At 37.5% G+C, this 16,033-nt stretch overlaps 1 long non-coding RNA gene across 1 annotated transcript; it reads right to left on the reverse strand.

Moving 5' to 3' along the window:
* Positions 1-1,261: 1,261 nt before the first annotated feature.
* Positions 1,262-5,701, reverse strand: LOC133707291 (uncharacterized). Its single transcript, XR_009845038.1, has 5 exons — positions 5,270-5,701; positions 4,656-4,749; positions 4,526-4,559; positions 3,975-4,046; positions 1,262-1,623 (listed from the first exon to the last, which is right to left on the reverse strand). It is a non-coding gene; the product is annotated as an uncharacterized LOC133707291 (long non-coding RNA).
* Positions 5,702-16,033: the final 10,332 nt, after the last annotated feature.

Consider the following 16,033-nt stretch of genomic DNA (forward strand, 5'->3'; position numbering starts at 1 on the left):
TAGATAAAACACCATTTGAATTATGGTGTGGTAGGCAACCAAGTTTACACCATTGTCATGTTTGGGGATGTAAAGCAAAAGCAAGGATTTATAATCCAAATTTAGGAAAGCTTGATCCAAAGTCTGTAACTTGTCATTTTATTGGCTATTGTGAAAAGTCGAAAGGCTATAAACTTTATTCGCCTCATCATTCACCCAGAGTTTTTGAAACTCATCAAGTTAAATTTTTAGGTGAAAGTGTCTGCAATACAAATTTTGAGGACTTATCCTCAGATTTTGAAGAAATTGTAGAAAATGTGGATAATATAGCAGTAATGCCAAGCATTCCAAATAATTTGTTAAACTCAAGATTGGCTCAAAGTCAAAATCTAGTTGAAGGTCAAAATGCTGTAGATGAAAATTGAGAGGCTAATGATCATGATTCTGAAATGGCTGAATTAGACTTAGGGCAGGAGCAAGAACAAGTGACTCAGACTGAACTACAAAATGAACCTCAACCTGAACCTCAGCCAGAACCTCAACCTCAACCTGAACCCGAGCCACAACAAAATCAAGTTATGGTACCTAGAAGATCACAGAGAGTAAGGAAACCAAGGTTTTCACTACTACAATAAGTTAATCAGACGACAGATATTTGGAGTTCTGTGATGACCAGCCTCACTGTGGTCTAAACGAGTGTTGTGTGATTGAAAAATCACACAACGGTGATTTCACCGTTGTGTGACAATACTTTGCTCAGCAGAATACTTGTTTCCGTTGTGTGAATTCTGCGCAGGCATGTGCCTGGCATGGCATGCGCGGGGATGTGTCGACACATTCAGACAACAGAAGAAGGAATTCGCCGTTATCTGAGATTCATAACACACAACAGATATAACTCATTCTTTGTTGTCTGAGGTTCATAACACACAACAGATATTACTCATTCTTTGTTGTCTGAGATTAGTAACACACAACTGAAGTGAAATTATCTCCCTTGTCTGTTGATTACTCAGACAACAGAGATGATTTCATTTCTGTTGTGTGTTATGAATCTCACACAACAGAACTTTGTTTTCTTTTGTTGTTGGTTGTTAGTTCACACAACCACTATATTTGGTTAGCTGTGGTGTGAATATTGTAATCAGATTGGCTAATAGCTAATTACTGTTGTGGGAGAAGGCTTAATTTTGAACTCGTTTACAGTCATACAATACATTGTTTTGTATTGTGTTGTATGAGATCAATGCTAGGTGAAATCATACAAAATCAATGCTAGAGATTATTACCAATGAACAATAATTTTATATTAATGCTAAAAGTAACTTTGATACATCAAAACAAACTCCAATCGATTCACTATATACAATTTTATAAGCATTTAAACATTTCATTGAACTAAGCCTTCCAATTTCATAAGCTATACAAGATTGTGTTCGATCCTCACCCACAAGCAATGCTGCAATACGAGCAATCCAATTTTCATCTTGTGCAGCATATGCTTGAGGATTCTGATGGAAAAGTTCATTATCTTGTGTAGCATTAGCTCTAGATTCATCTCCTACATGGAATCTTAGGCCTGAATCCACACCCAACTTGGATGCCAAGGACAGTTGCCTTTGCTGCTGTGTCAACATCATATTTCTGCATAAAAAAAAAAAAAAAGAACATGGCAGAAACACAAACAAAGAAAGTTAGGTCCAGTTTCTAACTTTTGGCAGATGATCCATTACAATACCAATGTGATCTTAGACACCTGAAAACCTTATTTTTAATGCTTTTGCATCCTCTCCGAGATACATGCATGCACAAGACCTTATTTTTATGTCTTCATTGAATCAATTAGAGTAAACCAAATGCATGTGGTCAAGACGAAGTCTAACAAAATAATGCACAACATCACATTTGACATACCAGTACGTAATTGTGAATCCAGCATACTACGAATATACTTACCAAGGATACTACTGAGACACTATCATATGTAGGATTCCAACATATGTACACTATCATATGTAGGATACAAGCAATAACCACAAATTTTCAGACCAATTGACTTAGTCGGTATGCACTAACTCTTGTTGAGTCACCAAAGTGACCAAGCAATATCCTGTAACAGAGTATAAAATGTCCAAAATCCAAAGTAGAGTTTTTCATTTATTAAGCTGCATAATATTTAGAAGCCAAAAAACATCCAGCAGGCCAAATTCATGTTTGTATTTGAACAGATCACTCCAAAAATCACCCAACTAGAGAACAGGAAATTGCTTAATTATATACCTTCGCAGCCTACTATCTGATTCCAGTTGAGGTCATTTTGTTATAGTTAAGCAATCCAGATTTCTTTAGGCACAATCACATGAAAAATGCTCAAACATGCAGCTAGAACAATGGTGGTCTAATATAATCTTACGTCTAATAGTACGTTAATACTTTAAAGCTAGCTGATGAGTACTTAAAACAGAACAATGGTGATCCTTGCTACTCAAAAATCAAAATAACAAGAAAAAGAAAAGAAAAAAGGAAAAGGAAAACGACAACTAAAAGCTGACATGCATGGCAGAATTTGCAAGGATCAGCCTATCCATGAAGTGGCAAGAAATAACTCGTAAGTAGGCCAGATTTCTTTAGGCACAATCACATGCAAAATTCTCTAAAAGCTAAAACAATCTAGTCCTAATTTTACTTAACATAGTTAATACTTTAAGCTAGCTGATGAATATTTAATCAGAACAAAGGTGATCCTTTCAATTCAAAATAAGAAGGAAAAAGAAAAAAGACTAACAAACTGGTTTGCCAAAGTTTTGAAGGATCAACCATATGCTTGAAGTGACATGGAATCTCTTAACAAAAGCAGCCGTGATGTGAACTAATCAAGGAATCTAGTAGAATCTAGTAGTTTCAATAGAATCTCAGGAAAACTGCAGCAAGAAAATTCGATTGATTCGGATAAGCAATCAAGGAAACTCATCCCTACTCAACTCATTGCCTAAGCAGCTACTCACATAGTCAACAACAGTCCCGATCCCCTGGTCAGCAGCTGACCAGGGATTTCTTGGTCACTCACCGTCCGATTGAAATCGGACGGTTGACAGCTCTCACCACATATCTCATCACTTAGCTGTCAACCGTCCGATTTCAATCGGACGGTGATTTCAATCGGACGGTGAGTGACCAAGAAATCCCTGGTCAGCTGCTGACCAGGGGAACGCTGCTGTAGTCAACAATACTGTGATACAACAATTTTAAGATTTTACTTCTACACAAGTTTGATTAACCTGAATGATAGATAAGCCAAAAGCAACAGGGAGCCACAATTTTCAAATAAACAACAATTGGGGCACCTGATATTTAATTCAAAAGCAGTATATAAACAATCAATGAAAAAACAAAAACAGAAAACAGAAAGATAAATATCAACGTGAAAGATACATTTATCAGATTAATGTGGACTGAAAAATTAAGGTACCTCCACCACCGTTTCCAGGCGGCTCTAGCTGCAGCTTGTGTTTTTGGATCATATATTATACACTAATTCATATATAAAACAACTAACTTGAATCCTAGCTAACTTAGAAACAAATTGATGATCAACTACTTAATAAACTATGGCATTGAGTAATTTGAACATTAAAGAGTTGCACATAAACAATAAAACAAGCTAATAAATCCACTGAGGGTCTGAGGCATTGCTTTAGCAGAATTAGAACCAAAATGATTGTTCACTCATAATTAAACCAAAACCAAATACCAACAGCCATTATAAAGAAAAAGATTTGAAACATCAGCTATAATATAAAGTACAGAGACTAGTCTGTACAGAAAGTACAATCAGTAAGCACGGCATCCACATGAATGATGAAAGTTATATCTTCAATAATGTAAAAAGTGGGCAGTTATCAGGTATATAACTATTTTCCGATGTTCAGAAAATGGAATAAAATATCTCAAAATCATCAACCAACTAGATACAAACGAAGTGAAATTAACCATACCGCCTCTTTCGAAATTACTGCTAGTTCGCCTGGCTTAACCCCCTACTTGGCAAACTCCCGAGCTGCATATCCCTATAGTATTTGGAAAACAAACAATAAATCATTCCACAGTGATCAAGGCTTTCACAACACTAACTATCCAAAGTGAAAACTTTCCGATACGTGATCATATCATCAACTCTCACAATTAACCTAATTTCTGAACTAGAACAACTATATCAACACACATATCGAACTCGCCTAAACTTTATTGATCGCAACATGGAGTGTGATGATTACCACATGCTGCTTACACAGTCAGAAAATGTTTTTTGAAATAGACAATTTGGACCTAAGAAAATACAAAGTTCATGTGAAATTGGGATCATGTTCGAGATAGCAGATGCCTTTCTTGTCCAATCAAATAAACAAAGTTGAGGAAGGTGGGATCACATGGACACAAATTGACAATGACTGTTGAAAGTATTGAAAGAAAACTGAAACTTTCAGCAACAGAAAATAAAACTAGAACTTTTGACACAAATAACTAAATACGAAGAGAGTATATATACCGTGCAATATAAGTGACAATGTTACTTGTTGTTCCTGCAAGAAGTCAACAAACAAAAAGAATGATTTCAGAGAGAAAGATTATGAAGTGAAGGATATAAATACAAACGTATATATCATATGAAGACATACCACCGGGGCAGCACGCAACCAATATCAAACCAGCTGCATAATGCAATGGCAGATTCAAAAGCTTGCTCACAAACTACCCTGATAAAGGCATCACCTGAAACAAGTTGAAGATGACAGGAGTCATTTGGGCCAAAAATTCAGGTATAAACTAATAAACTGCATAATCATTCTGATTATGATTATATACAATAAATTATCCAATTAAAAAAAAAAAAAGAATCACACTTGCAATTCTAATACTCATTTATATCAGGAATATGAGCAATCGCAGTCATATATATCATCTAAGAAATCCTGAACAAGATTGGTCAAAAGAACTTTTAAGAGATACTGATACTCAATTACCCAATAAATAACCCAAGATGATAAAAAGTTAAAAACCCAAAAGATTGTAAAAACATATAATCTTTCGTTTAGAAGTACTAGAACAAAGAAATACAAAATGAACAGACGAATGAAAATGAACTAAGAGGCAACAAACACAAATCTTTACCAAGGAAACAAACCCATTGATAAGCTCAACACATGGATATGAACAAATAAGTGACCGACAAACAAAATTTATAAGCAAAATGTAAACTCAGATAAGAGCTTGAAACGAAAAATTGAAATACCTGTGAGGGGGAAGTCCAGGGTGTCTTTGGGGACTGGAGGTGGTTTGTTTTGGAGCTTTGTGTGGAGGTGGTGGCGGCGGTCGAGAGTGAAGAGGTTAAGGACATTGAAGCACAGCGCCGTAGCACATCGCGTTCGCCTCCGCCATCTCGGATAGCTTCGTCTTCTGCATCTATTTCAATTCATCCTAGTTTGAAGGCGAGGAGAAGAGAGAGATGGGAGAGAGAAAGTGGATCTAGGGCACTCTATCTCCTCCATCGCTGAGGAAGATTTGGATTTCAGGGGATAAAAAATAGAAGCAAGGAGATCGAGTGACTGAGAGAGGTTTCACGAGAGAAAGGGGTTTCGTGGAGGGGGGAGAGGGAGAGGGGTTTCACGACTGAGAGAGCTCGAGAGAGGTTAGGTTTCATTTTTCTTTAGGACACGATGTGGCTAGCGCGGGGTGGGAGGCAAAATTAAACTTCAATAAAGGGGTTTTGTCCATTTACCTCATTTCTAGGGATTTTTTTCCCACTTACCCCATTAAATTTTTTTAATTCTCTCTTATCCAATACACTATAAGGGAGTCTTCCCTAATACCCCATTAAGATTTTTTTTTTGTTTTTAATTTTTTTTTAATACCATTTTACCCCTCACCCCTTTGTTACTTAGAGAGAGAGATAGAGAAAATGGAAGAGAGAGAAACCATAGGAGACTTCGCCGGAGCCCGTCACCGGCCGCCGGAATCCGGTCGCCGGAATCCGGTCAACTTTCGCCGGAATCCGGCCAACTTTCGCCGGAATCCGGTCACCGGTCGCCGGAATCCGGTCAACTTTCGCCGGAATCCGGCCAACTTTCGCCGGAATCCGGTCACCGGTCACCGGAATCCTGTCGCCGGCTGCCGCCCACCGGAATTTGCTGAAAATCTCACCGGAAAGTTTTTGTTGCCCCCAATAGACATCTATTACCCCCTAATAGAGGGGCAATAGACGTCTATTGCCCCCTAATAGACGTCTATTGGCCCCCAATAGACGACTATCAGCCATGTATTGCCCCCCAATAGAACTTTCAGTTGCCAGAATGGGAACTAATCTCCCTAAATTTAGACAAATAAAACTTTGATTACAGAAAAAAAACAAGGAGATTACATCAATTCAAAACGTCTATTGCCTCCCAATAGGCGTCTATTGCCCCCCAATAGAACTTTCAATAGCTAGAATGGGAACTAATCTTCCTAAAATTTGATAAATAAAACTTTGATTAAGCAAAAAAACTAGAAGATTACATCAATTCAAAACGTCTATTGCCCCCTAATAGATGTGTATTGCCCCCCAATATCCCTTTATTGCCTCCCAATAGAACATTTATTTTTTTCTTTTTTCTTTTCTTATAGGCTTTCTGCCCCATTTTACCCAAAAAATTACAGATAATCATACTCGCAAAGAAACAAAAGATACAGAGCAAAAAAAACATCCTCCCCACTCATATATTAGCCATGATTAAAATACATAAAATAGGAAGATTAGATTATAGATTAATGAACTGTACCAGGAAACAAAAAGTAGTGGGGAAGAGGAAAAAAACAGAGAAATTATTAAAGAGGACTGTGCAAGTCATTGAGATGATAACTGTGCAAGTCAATAGGACGAAAAGCATCAATTAGAAGTTAGCTGGCTCATTATTGCACATACTTTGGTGTTTTGATTTGTTTGGCTGATTAAGCTAGGCAACCCACTACTCTGTAGTAGTCTCCGCCTCCTCACCCGGCGCCTCGTTCAAGTCGAGAACTCCATTATTGTCAGCTAGTTCAGCAACCAAGTGCTCACGATGATCATCGGAAGTCGCACTCTCTACATGATCATCAGCATCATCATCATCATCGGCGACGGGAACCACCGGCGGAGTAGACTCCAGCGCCACTCTCCACCACAATCAGTTGTGGTCCCTGAACCAGTTTCTGGCTAAATCGTGTCGGAGAAGATCCATCTCCTCCGTCAAACCTCCCGTCAACGAGCCTTCATCTTCTGAGATCAGATCGCCAGTGCTTCAGAGCTCCTTCTGATTCCTCGTCGTGCCGGACTCGAGAAAGACGACCTGAAGTGCTGTCGCTAGCTCACCGGAGCCTCCGTCGTGGAGCTAGCCGGGGTCGGAGACGTCGGGTTCGGAATCCGGCGGGGGGAGAGGGGGAGAGAGAGAGAGAGAGAGAGAGAGAGAAGAAAGTTGTGCATCGTGACCGGAGAGAGAGAGAGAGAAGAAAGCTGTGCATCGTGACCGGAGAGAGAGGAGAGAGAATCGCATGGCAGTATTGTAGTTTAGTAATTAGGCTGAGGGCATATTTGTCATTTCTCTGTAAATTGTGTTAGTGAGAATAAAAATCTCTTGCTGGGGTAAGTGGGATAATTTTCCCTCATTTTGGTGCTTTGGGTCAAGGACCCTTCAATAAATTATAAAGTCACTCACACAATAGAAATCAAAACATGGAGGGAAAAATGCCGCCTACAACATTTTGGCTCAAAATGTTGCTGCCTATGTTCCCACTTCACACAACAGAAAAGTATAACATCTGTTGTCTAATTTCTACACCTTGCACTAGGTTTACCTTGTGGAAGACATTCAAGCAAGCTTCCTCAAAATTTGGCATCCAGTTTTCAATCATACAACGGAAATCTCAATCACCGTTGTATGAAGTAGCCAAAATTTCAGATTTCAAGAGGCAACCAAGACTCCAAAGTGGAGGGAAATCTGCCGCTAAATTTTGCAAGACTCAGACGACAGACATTACTTAATTCCGTTGTGCAATATAGTTTTGATAAAAAAGTTATCACTTTGTTGGCATTCACACAACAGAATATAACAAGTACCGTTGTGCAATAAAGCTTACTTAAACACACAACAGATGATTTCTGTTCCGTTGTGTGATTAGTGTTGTGTGATTAACTTTTTGTAGTAGTGTTGGAGGGGAGGATGATATTTATGAAGTTTATTTATTTAAATGAAGTTGAGTCTGCATTATCTGATGACAATGATCCCACTAGTTTTACACAAGCAACTGACAGTAAAGATTCTGATGCTTGGACTCAAGCAATGATTGCAGAGCTTGACTCAATATATAAAAATGGTGTATGGGAGCTTGTGAAGCCAAAAGAAAATCACAAGCCTATTGGCTGTAAGTGGGTTTTTAAAACCAAAAGAGATGCTAGTGGAAACATAGAGAGACATAAACCTAGACTAGTTGCTAAGGGTTTCACACAGAAGGAATGGATAGACTTTATAGAAACCTTCTCACATGTTTCAACTAAAGACTCATTCAGAATCATAATGGCTTTAGTGGCCCATTATGACATGGAATTATATCAAATGGATGTAAAAACAACATTCCTGAATGGGAAGCTGGAGGAAGAAATCTTCATGGTACAACCTGAAGGTTTTATTGAAGCAGGAAAAGAAAATATGGTCTGTAGACTTAAGAAATCCATTTATGGACTCAAATAAGCTAGTAGACAGTGGTATAAGAAATTTGACTCAGTGGTTTCATCTTTTGAATTTTTTGAAAATCTTGTTGATGAGTGTGTTTATCTTAAAGTAGTTGGAAATAATTTTATCTTTCTTATCCTGTATGTAGATGACATTCTTCTTGCTAGCAGTAATGTAAAATTGCTGAAAGATACTAAAGCTTTCTTGTCAAGTAATTTCGACATGAAAGACCTAGGAGAAGCATCATATATGTACTAGGAATTGAGATTAAGAGAGATAGGAAGCAGGGATTGTTGGAATTGTCTCAACAAAATTATATTTCAAAAATTCTGAAAAGATTTGGAATGGAAACCTGTGCTAATGGTGAAGTTCCAATGTCTAAGGGAGATAAACTAACCAAAAATCAGTGTCCTAAAACTGATATTGAGAAAACTGAAATGTAGTCAATACCATATGCTAGGCTAGTAGGGAGTTTGATGTATGCACAAGTCTGTACAAGGCCAGACTTGTCCTTTGCAGTTGGAATGCTATCCAGATTTCAATCAAATCCTGGACATGAGCGTTGGACAGCTGGTAAGAAGGTTCTAAGGTACCTGCAAAGGACCAAAGACCATATGCTTGTGTATAAACGTGTGAAAAAGCTTGAATTAGTTGGCTTTACAGATTCAGCTTTTGCTGGGAATTATCCTACATTCATGAAGTCAACCTATGGCTATGTTTATATGCTAGCAGGTGGTGCAGTAGCTTGGAAAACAATGAAGCAGTCATTGATAGCTACTTCCACCATGCAGGCAGAAGTGATAGCTATATATGAAGGAGTATGTGAAGGTTTATGGATTAGAAATTTTATTTTGGAAACTAAAGTGTTGAGTGATCTTGTTACTGGAAGTTTGAAAGTGTTTTGTGATAATAAGGCTGCTGTGTTCTTCAGTAAGAATAGAAAAAGGTCAAACAACTCTACGCACATAGATTTGAAATTCTACAGTATCAGGAAGAGAGTTAAAGATGGTGAAGTTGAGATTTCTGGAATTAAGACAGGTGACCAGCTTGCTGATCCATTCACAAAGGCATTGTCAATAGCAGCTTTTAAGAAGCATTCCAGGAATATGGGAATTTTTTTCTAGTTTTCAAGATGCTTAAGTTCAGTGGGAGCAAAATGTTTTGAGAAAATTGTTTTTCAATTTAGTTTTATTTAGACTCAGTTCTTGATTTTCTGTTCTAAGTTATGTAACAGAAATACTTGTACTTCATGTTTTGATTTAATAAAATGAGGTATTTTCAGTTAATGTTTTGACAGCTTTATTTATTTTGATAAGTTTATGGTTGCTGTACAATTTATCAGTTCGTTTATTTTATCAAGTGGATTGCCGTATATGCATATATTCAGTAAGAAGCAAACATTGATCCACTGTGTGTAAAGAAAATTATGTTTACATTGTGATTTTGATATTCAAAATGCTTAGGTTGGACTGTTGTCAAATAACAACTGCAGTTTGATATATAATGTTATTTGATTGCATCACATTAAGTTTGAATTGAAGTGCAGAAACTGTTGTTTTGTGGTCTGGAACGAGTATGCACATTTGAACATGGCTATTTCTTGATCCTGCAATGGTTATGCATTTTGACATAATTGAATGGATTTAAGGTACACTTACATCTCAGTGCACACTTAACCTATTTCTGGAAATCGTTTTGATTCAGTTTGTATAGACAATGATGGTCCAAGTGGGAGAATGTTAGAATAAAAGTGGACCTATCATCATCTATTATTTAGTTTACAAATTGGATTGGAACTTTGGTCATTAATAGGAGATGTATGTCAAGTACAATACCTAGAAACCTATCGAGACAATTATATCAGCTCATAGGTTGGGAATCCATTAGTTCGATTGCAATTGTAATCCGAATTAGTGTTGCATTAGGCTTCTTGTTATTGGTGACTTGTTTTTTAAGAAACACTTTTATGGGAGGATTCTTAGGTTCATTAACCAATAAATATAGGTGGTATTGGTCCCTGCTCTCTCTGTTACAAAGCATTAAGTCCTGCCCCATAGAAAGGAGCTTGAATTCAGAGTTGAGGAGAAGATCAATCGTGCTTGTTGTCAAGGTCAATCCGTGCAGCTGCAATGGCTCCCAACACAGAAGAAGGTTAGCTAACAAATCTTGTATTTTTGGTTCATGTGGTATTGATTAATATTCAGTGTGTTTATGTTCTTGTGAATTGATCATGGGATTGTTTTGCTCATTCAGTTTAACAAATTAAGCTTTCTAAATGTCAAGATCGTCTCTATTAAAGTAGTCAAATGGAATAGTGTTGACAGGTGCACAAGATTTGCAGAAAGGAAAATGGGGAGAGAGAAGTAGATGCTAAAGATTTGGTTGTTAGGATGAGAGTTTGCTGAAGATTTTGTTAAGAATGTCTTAGAGCTGCTGGAGTTCTTTTCTAGCTATCAAATAACACTAAAGAGAGATCTATTTAGAAGAAGAAGAGGTAGTGTTGCGGTTTGGTTTGACAGAGCTGTAGTATGGTTTCTTTGCAACAACAGACAGCAGCACTGCGGTTTTTGTTTTGTGTTTTGTTTTTTGTTTTCGTTTCACAAGCAAGGGGTGGTATTGGAAATTTTGATGGAAAAAAATTAGATGTTGGGTGAACAAAGAAAATTTTAGGGTGGAAATAGTCTCACCCTTAATAATTTTGCATCATAAATCAAAAGTCATGAAGGTTGAATAAAAATGGAGGATTGGCCAAAAAGAAAAACAAATAAGGAATATTTGTAAAGAAAAATTAAAGAATGGAGTTACATGGTAAGTAAATTCACCTCAAGTTTTCATATATTACAAAGTTTCTATGCTTTCTACATAAACTAATATCAGGTGGTTGATAAGGTTATGATTCAACGCATGTTGAAGTGCATCAGTAATGTGAGTTTATAAACAAGCTACCAACACATCTCGATTGCAGATGGCCAATGCTACTAGGTGTCATTTCTATAAAAGAGTACCAATGTGTTGAGCGCATCCCTCAATTGTGATTAGGGGCATACCTATGTAGGATAGCCCAACAACCCAATATTCGTTGAATATTTCATAGATTATGAGTGCTAGAATCCCATATAGTGGTCTTTGGTTCAGTTGGCAAGCTGACTCATTATTTACCTTACAATCTGGATAATCGAAAGGTAATATACGCCTGTGTTTTCCACTTTCCATTTTCTTCTTTTGTTCCTTTTTTTTTTTGTTCTCTTTCCCCAATTTTTTCTCCTTTTGTCTCTCTCTTTTTGTTTCTTTCTTTTGTTATAACATGTTTTATTTTTATTTTTTTGAAAGGACAACATGTTTTATTAGTATTTCTTAGAATTGCCTTCTTCTTTCTTTTTCCTCTTTCCCAATTTTCTACTCTCTTCTTTTCTTTAGTTACATCAATTTCTATTAGTAAAAAAATTCTTAGAAGCATTATTGATAGTAAAAAAATTGGGATAATGACCATTTACACAATTTGAGCCTAAAAATTGCCCACTTACTCCACTAAGAGTTTTTTACTCCCATTTACGCAATTTAACATTTAATGACAGTTTTGCCCTATCAATTAAACTGAAACTCTCTCTCTCTCTCTCTCTCTCTCTCTCTCTCTCTCTCTCTCTCTTTGGTGTGCCGGCGGTGGCTGATGATCAGAGGGACAGAACCGTCACTGTCTCTCCCTCAACGCGCAGGTGGATCTATAGCCTGTCATCCTTTCCCTTTTCTCTCGGTTCGACGCCGATACCAAACGCACGCACCTGAAGCTCTCATCTCGCTGCAGTGCCGGAACCTCACACACCTGAAGCTCCGCGCGTGTCTCGAGTTGACCGACGCAGGCATGCTGGCGTCCGCGAAGAACTGCAAGGGTTTGAAGAAGCTCTCTTGTGGATCGTGCACCTTCGGAGCCAAGGGAATGAACGCCGTGCTGGAAAATTGCTCGGCGCTGGAAGAGTTATCCATGAAGCGGCTCTGTGGTATTGGGCCGGACGGGTCTGCGGTGGAGCCCATTGGGCCGGGCATTTCTGCTTCGTCGCTCAAGACAATTTTCCTGAAAGAGCTTTATAATGGACAGTGTCCTGACGGGTGGAAGTCAAACCGTGTGGGAGATGAAGGTTTGATTTCAGTGGCCAAGAGTTGCCCCAACCTTCAAGAATTGGTTCTTATCGGTGTGAACCCAACCAAAGCGAGCTTGGAAACGTTGGCAACGAATTGCCCCAATCTGGAGAGGTTGGCATTGTGCGGGAGCAATAATATGTTTATTGGTGACAATAATATCATTATTGTGGGGTAATAAAATGTTTATTGGGAGGCAATAATATGATTATTGTGGGGCAATGAAATATTTATTGGGGGAAATAATATAATTATTGGGGGGCAATAATATGATTATTAGGCATTATTAGGGGGCAATAAAATCGGACGCCGGAATCCAGTCACCCGTCCGGTAGCCAGATTCCGATCACCGGTTGCTGGATTCCAATCACCAGTTGCTGGATTCCGGTCACCGGTTGCCGGATTCCGATCGCCGGAGTCTGGCGAGGTCTCCGATGACTTCTCTCTCTAAGTGACAAAGAAGGAGAGGGCAAAATTGTCCTAAAAATAAATAAAAAGCAAAAAAAAAAAAAATACTTAATTGGGTATTAGGGCAAAATATATATAAAATATGGGGAAATATCACCAATGGTCACTGAGTTATGACTTATTCGACACTTAACTCACTGTATTTTCAATAATATCACTTAACTCACTCAGTTTTACATCCGTCTTTCACTTAACTCACTGCCGTTAATTCTACCGTTAGAAGCCGTTAAAATTGAGGGTATATTTGTCAAAACACTTAAAAATCATTTTTAACTTAAAAAAAACTACATTTATTAGACTTTTTTTCAATTTTTTTAAATTTCTGAAATTTCTAATAAAAAATGATTTTTTTTAAATTAAATATAATTTGAAAAAAATTGTCTTTTTTAAAAAAAAAAGTTAGAAATGCATTTTTTTAGTGTTTAGATAAATATACCCTCAATTTACATTTATTAGACTTTTTTCAATTTTTAAAATTTATGAGATTTCTAATAACAAATGATTTTTTTAACTTAAATATAATTTGAAAAAAAAAATTGTCTTTTTTTTTTTTTTTTTGAAGTTAGAAATGCATTTTTTTAGTGTTTAGACAAATATACCCTCAATTTTAATAGCTTTTAACGACAAAATTAACGACAGTGAGTTAAGTGAAAGACAGATGTAAAACTGAGTGAGTTAAGTGATATTGTTGAAAATACAGTGAGTTAAGTGTCGAATAAGTCATAACTCAGTGACCATTGGTAATGTTTTCCCTATAAAATATTGTGTAAGTGGGCAATCTCTTAGAGTGTTTGGATAAGTGGGGTTAATTAACCCCAAAATTGTTACACATTATCCCAAAAAAATTTCTTAAGAGAGAGTCTTAAATTCAGCCCACCCCAAATATACACCCTGGCTGGATCCGCCGCTGAGACCAATCTGGTACATCCATATAAGTTCAGGGGGGTACGTGCAAGAAAAGGTAAGTTCTGACAAAAAGGATTTGAGTGAGGAAAATATGTTACTCCAATCGAGTTCGCATTGGTCAAATTGGCTATACATAATTACATATGTTACAGAGAGCCTTGTTAATGTCTACGGGCAACAGAGAAAGAGCTTAAAGAAGAGTAAGAGAAAAGAACCTAGTGGGATGGAGTGACGGACAAATACGGGATTTGAAGCATTGAGATAATAATTATTTTACTACACAAAGAGGTGAGGAATCATGAGGTTTCAGTCGACTAATATGCTCCTGAATACAAATAGCAGAAAACAGAAACCCACCAGCTAGCTTCTCAATTCCAACAGCATATAGTATGCTGCAGAAGGAAATATAATAGAAAGAAAATAGTATAAGCTTGTTCTCCTCTAAAAATTGGAACTCCTTTATCATTATAAAAGTGTAGCAAAGATGACAGTCCAGATACTTACAGATTGATAAAATTATCTTCTATACAGGAATATATATGAGGAGAAGACATACTGCTCCATGTGCTGCATGCTGCTGAACATGATTAGAACTCACAACCCAAACTTTAGGGCATGGATCCATATCCTCCCCTAAAGCTGCAATCTGTTATATACACAAAAATCACAAGACGTCATACATTAACACATGAAACAGTTTAAAGAAACAAATGCCATAGGCAACAAGAAAATTAGCTTATATAGCGGTATAACTGATAGTGGTATAGTGAGGTTTGCAAGATCTGCAGTCTTGAAGAATGTAAAAGAAAGGCCGTCTGACTTGAAAGAAGCTGAAGATCCTCAACCGGAGTCTATGCAGGTCACTGAAGACCTTGCAGCCTTTAAGATGCCATCTAAGTTTTAGGATGGTAAAAAATGTCAAAAAGTTACTCCTCTGATTAGTTGATAGAAATTGAACCACTAAAAACTTTGATACTGATATTAATGGCCTCGTCCTATATTACCATGTTGTAGGAATGTAGGTGGCTCAAAGTAGTTAACCAGTTTCAAGATGAAAGTGAAAACAAAAAACATTTAGAAATATAATGATGATGGATGGGCTCTGTCAGTCTGTCTGGCTTTCGGGATGAAATGATCTATACTTGCTGTTTTTTTGTTGTTGTTGTTGTAAGTTTCATGTATAACTCTACAAATTTTACAAGTTTATGCTAATTAACAGCAGAATGCCAGAATTTATAACAAGCGGCAATTGCCTGAACTTTTCACCTCACTCAAATTCTTCTTTCTCAAACATATGACTAGTTGGGAAACTGAGTTTAGAGGCCACTGATCTAGTACATCAAGTGGAGGAGTGGCAAGAAGAGTTTGAGAAAGTGCAGCTTAAAAAACTGATGCAGCTTGTAAACCATAATAGTGATCAGAGTTCTGCTCAAGAAGAAAGAGGTTGGCAGCCACCTGATTCTCAGAGTATCAAGCTGAATTTTGGTAGGGCTTGCAATTGCAAGAAGGGTTGTGCGGGTGTGGGTGCGGTGTTAAGGAATGATTCTGGCAAGCTGATAGGTGCATTAGCTATCCCAGTTAAAGCACCACTGAACCCACTTGCAACGGAGGCTCTTGCACTTTGGCATGGCCTAGCTTACTGTAAACAGTTGGCCAGTTGGGACTTGGGGGTGAGGAAAATTGTAATAAGAGTTAAACCTCAGATCGTGGAAACATGTGAGGAGATGAAATAATCGAGTTGCCAATGATTTGGCAAGAGCTGCTTTAAGCATGACTCGGTCGTTGTATTGTCAGGAGGTTGGACA

This window comes from Rosa rugosa, chromosome 4 (genome assembly GCF_958449725.1).
Source record: "Rosa rugosa chromosome 4, drRosRugo1.1, whole genome shotgun sequence".
NCBI lineage: Eukaryota > Viridiplantae > Streptophyta > Magnoliopsida > Rosales > Rosaceae > Rosa > Rosa rugosa.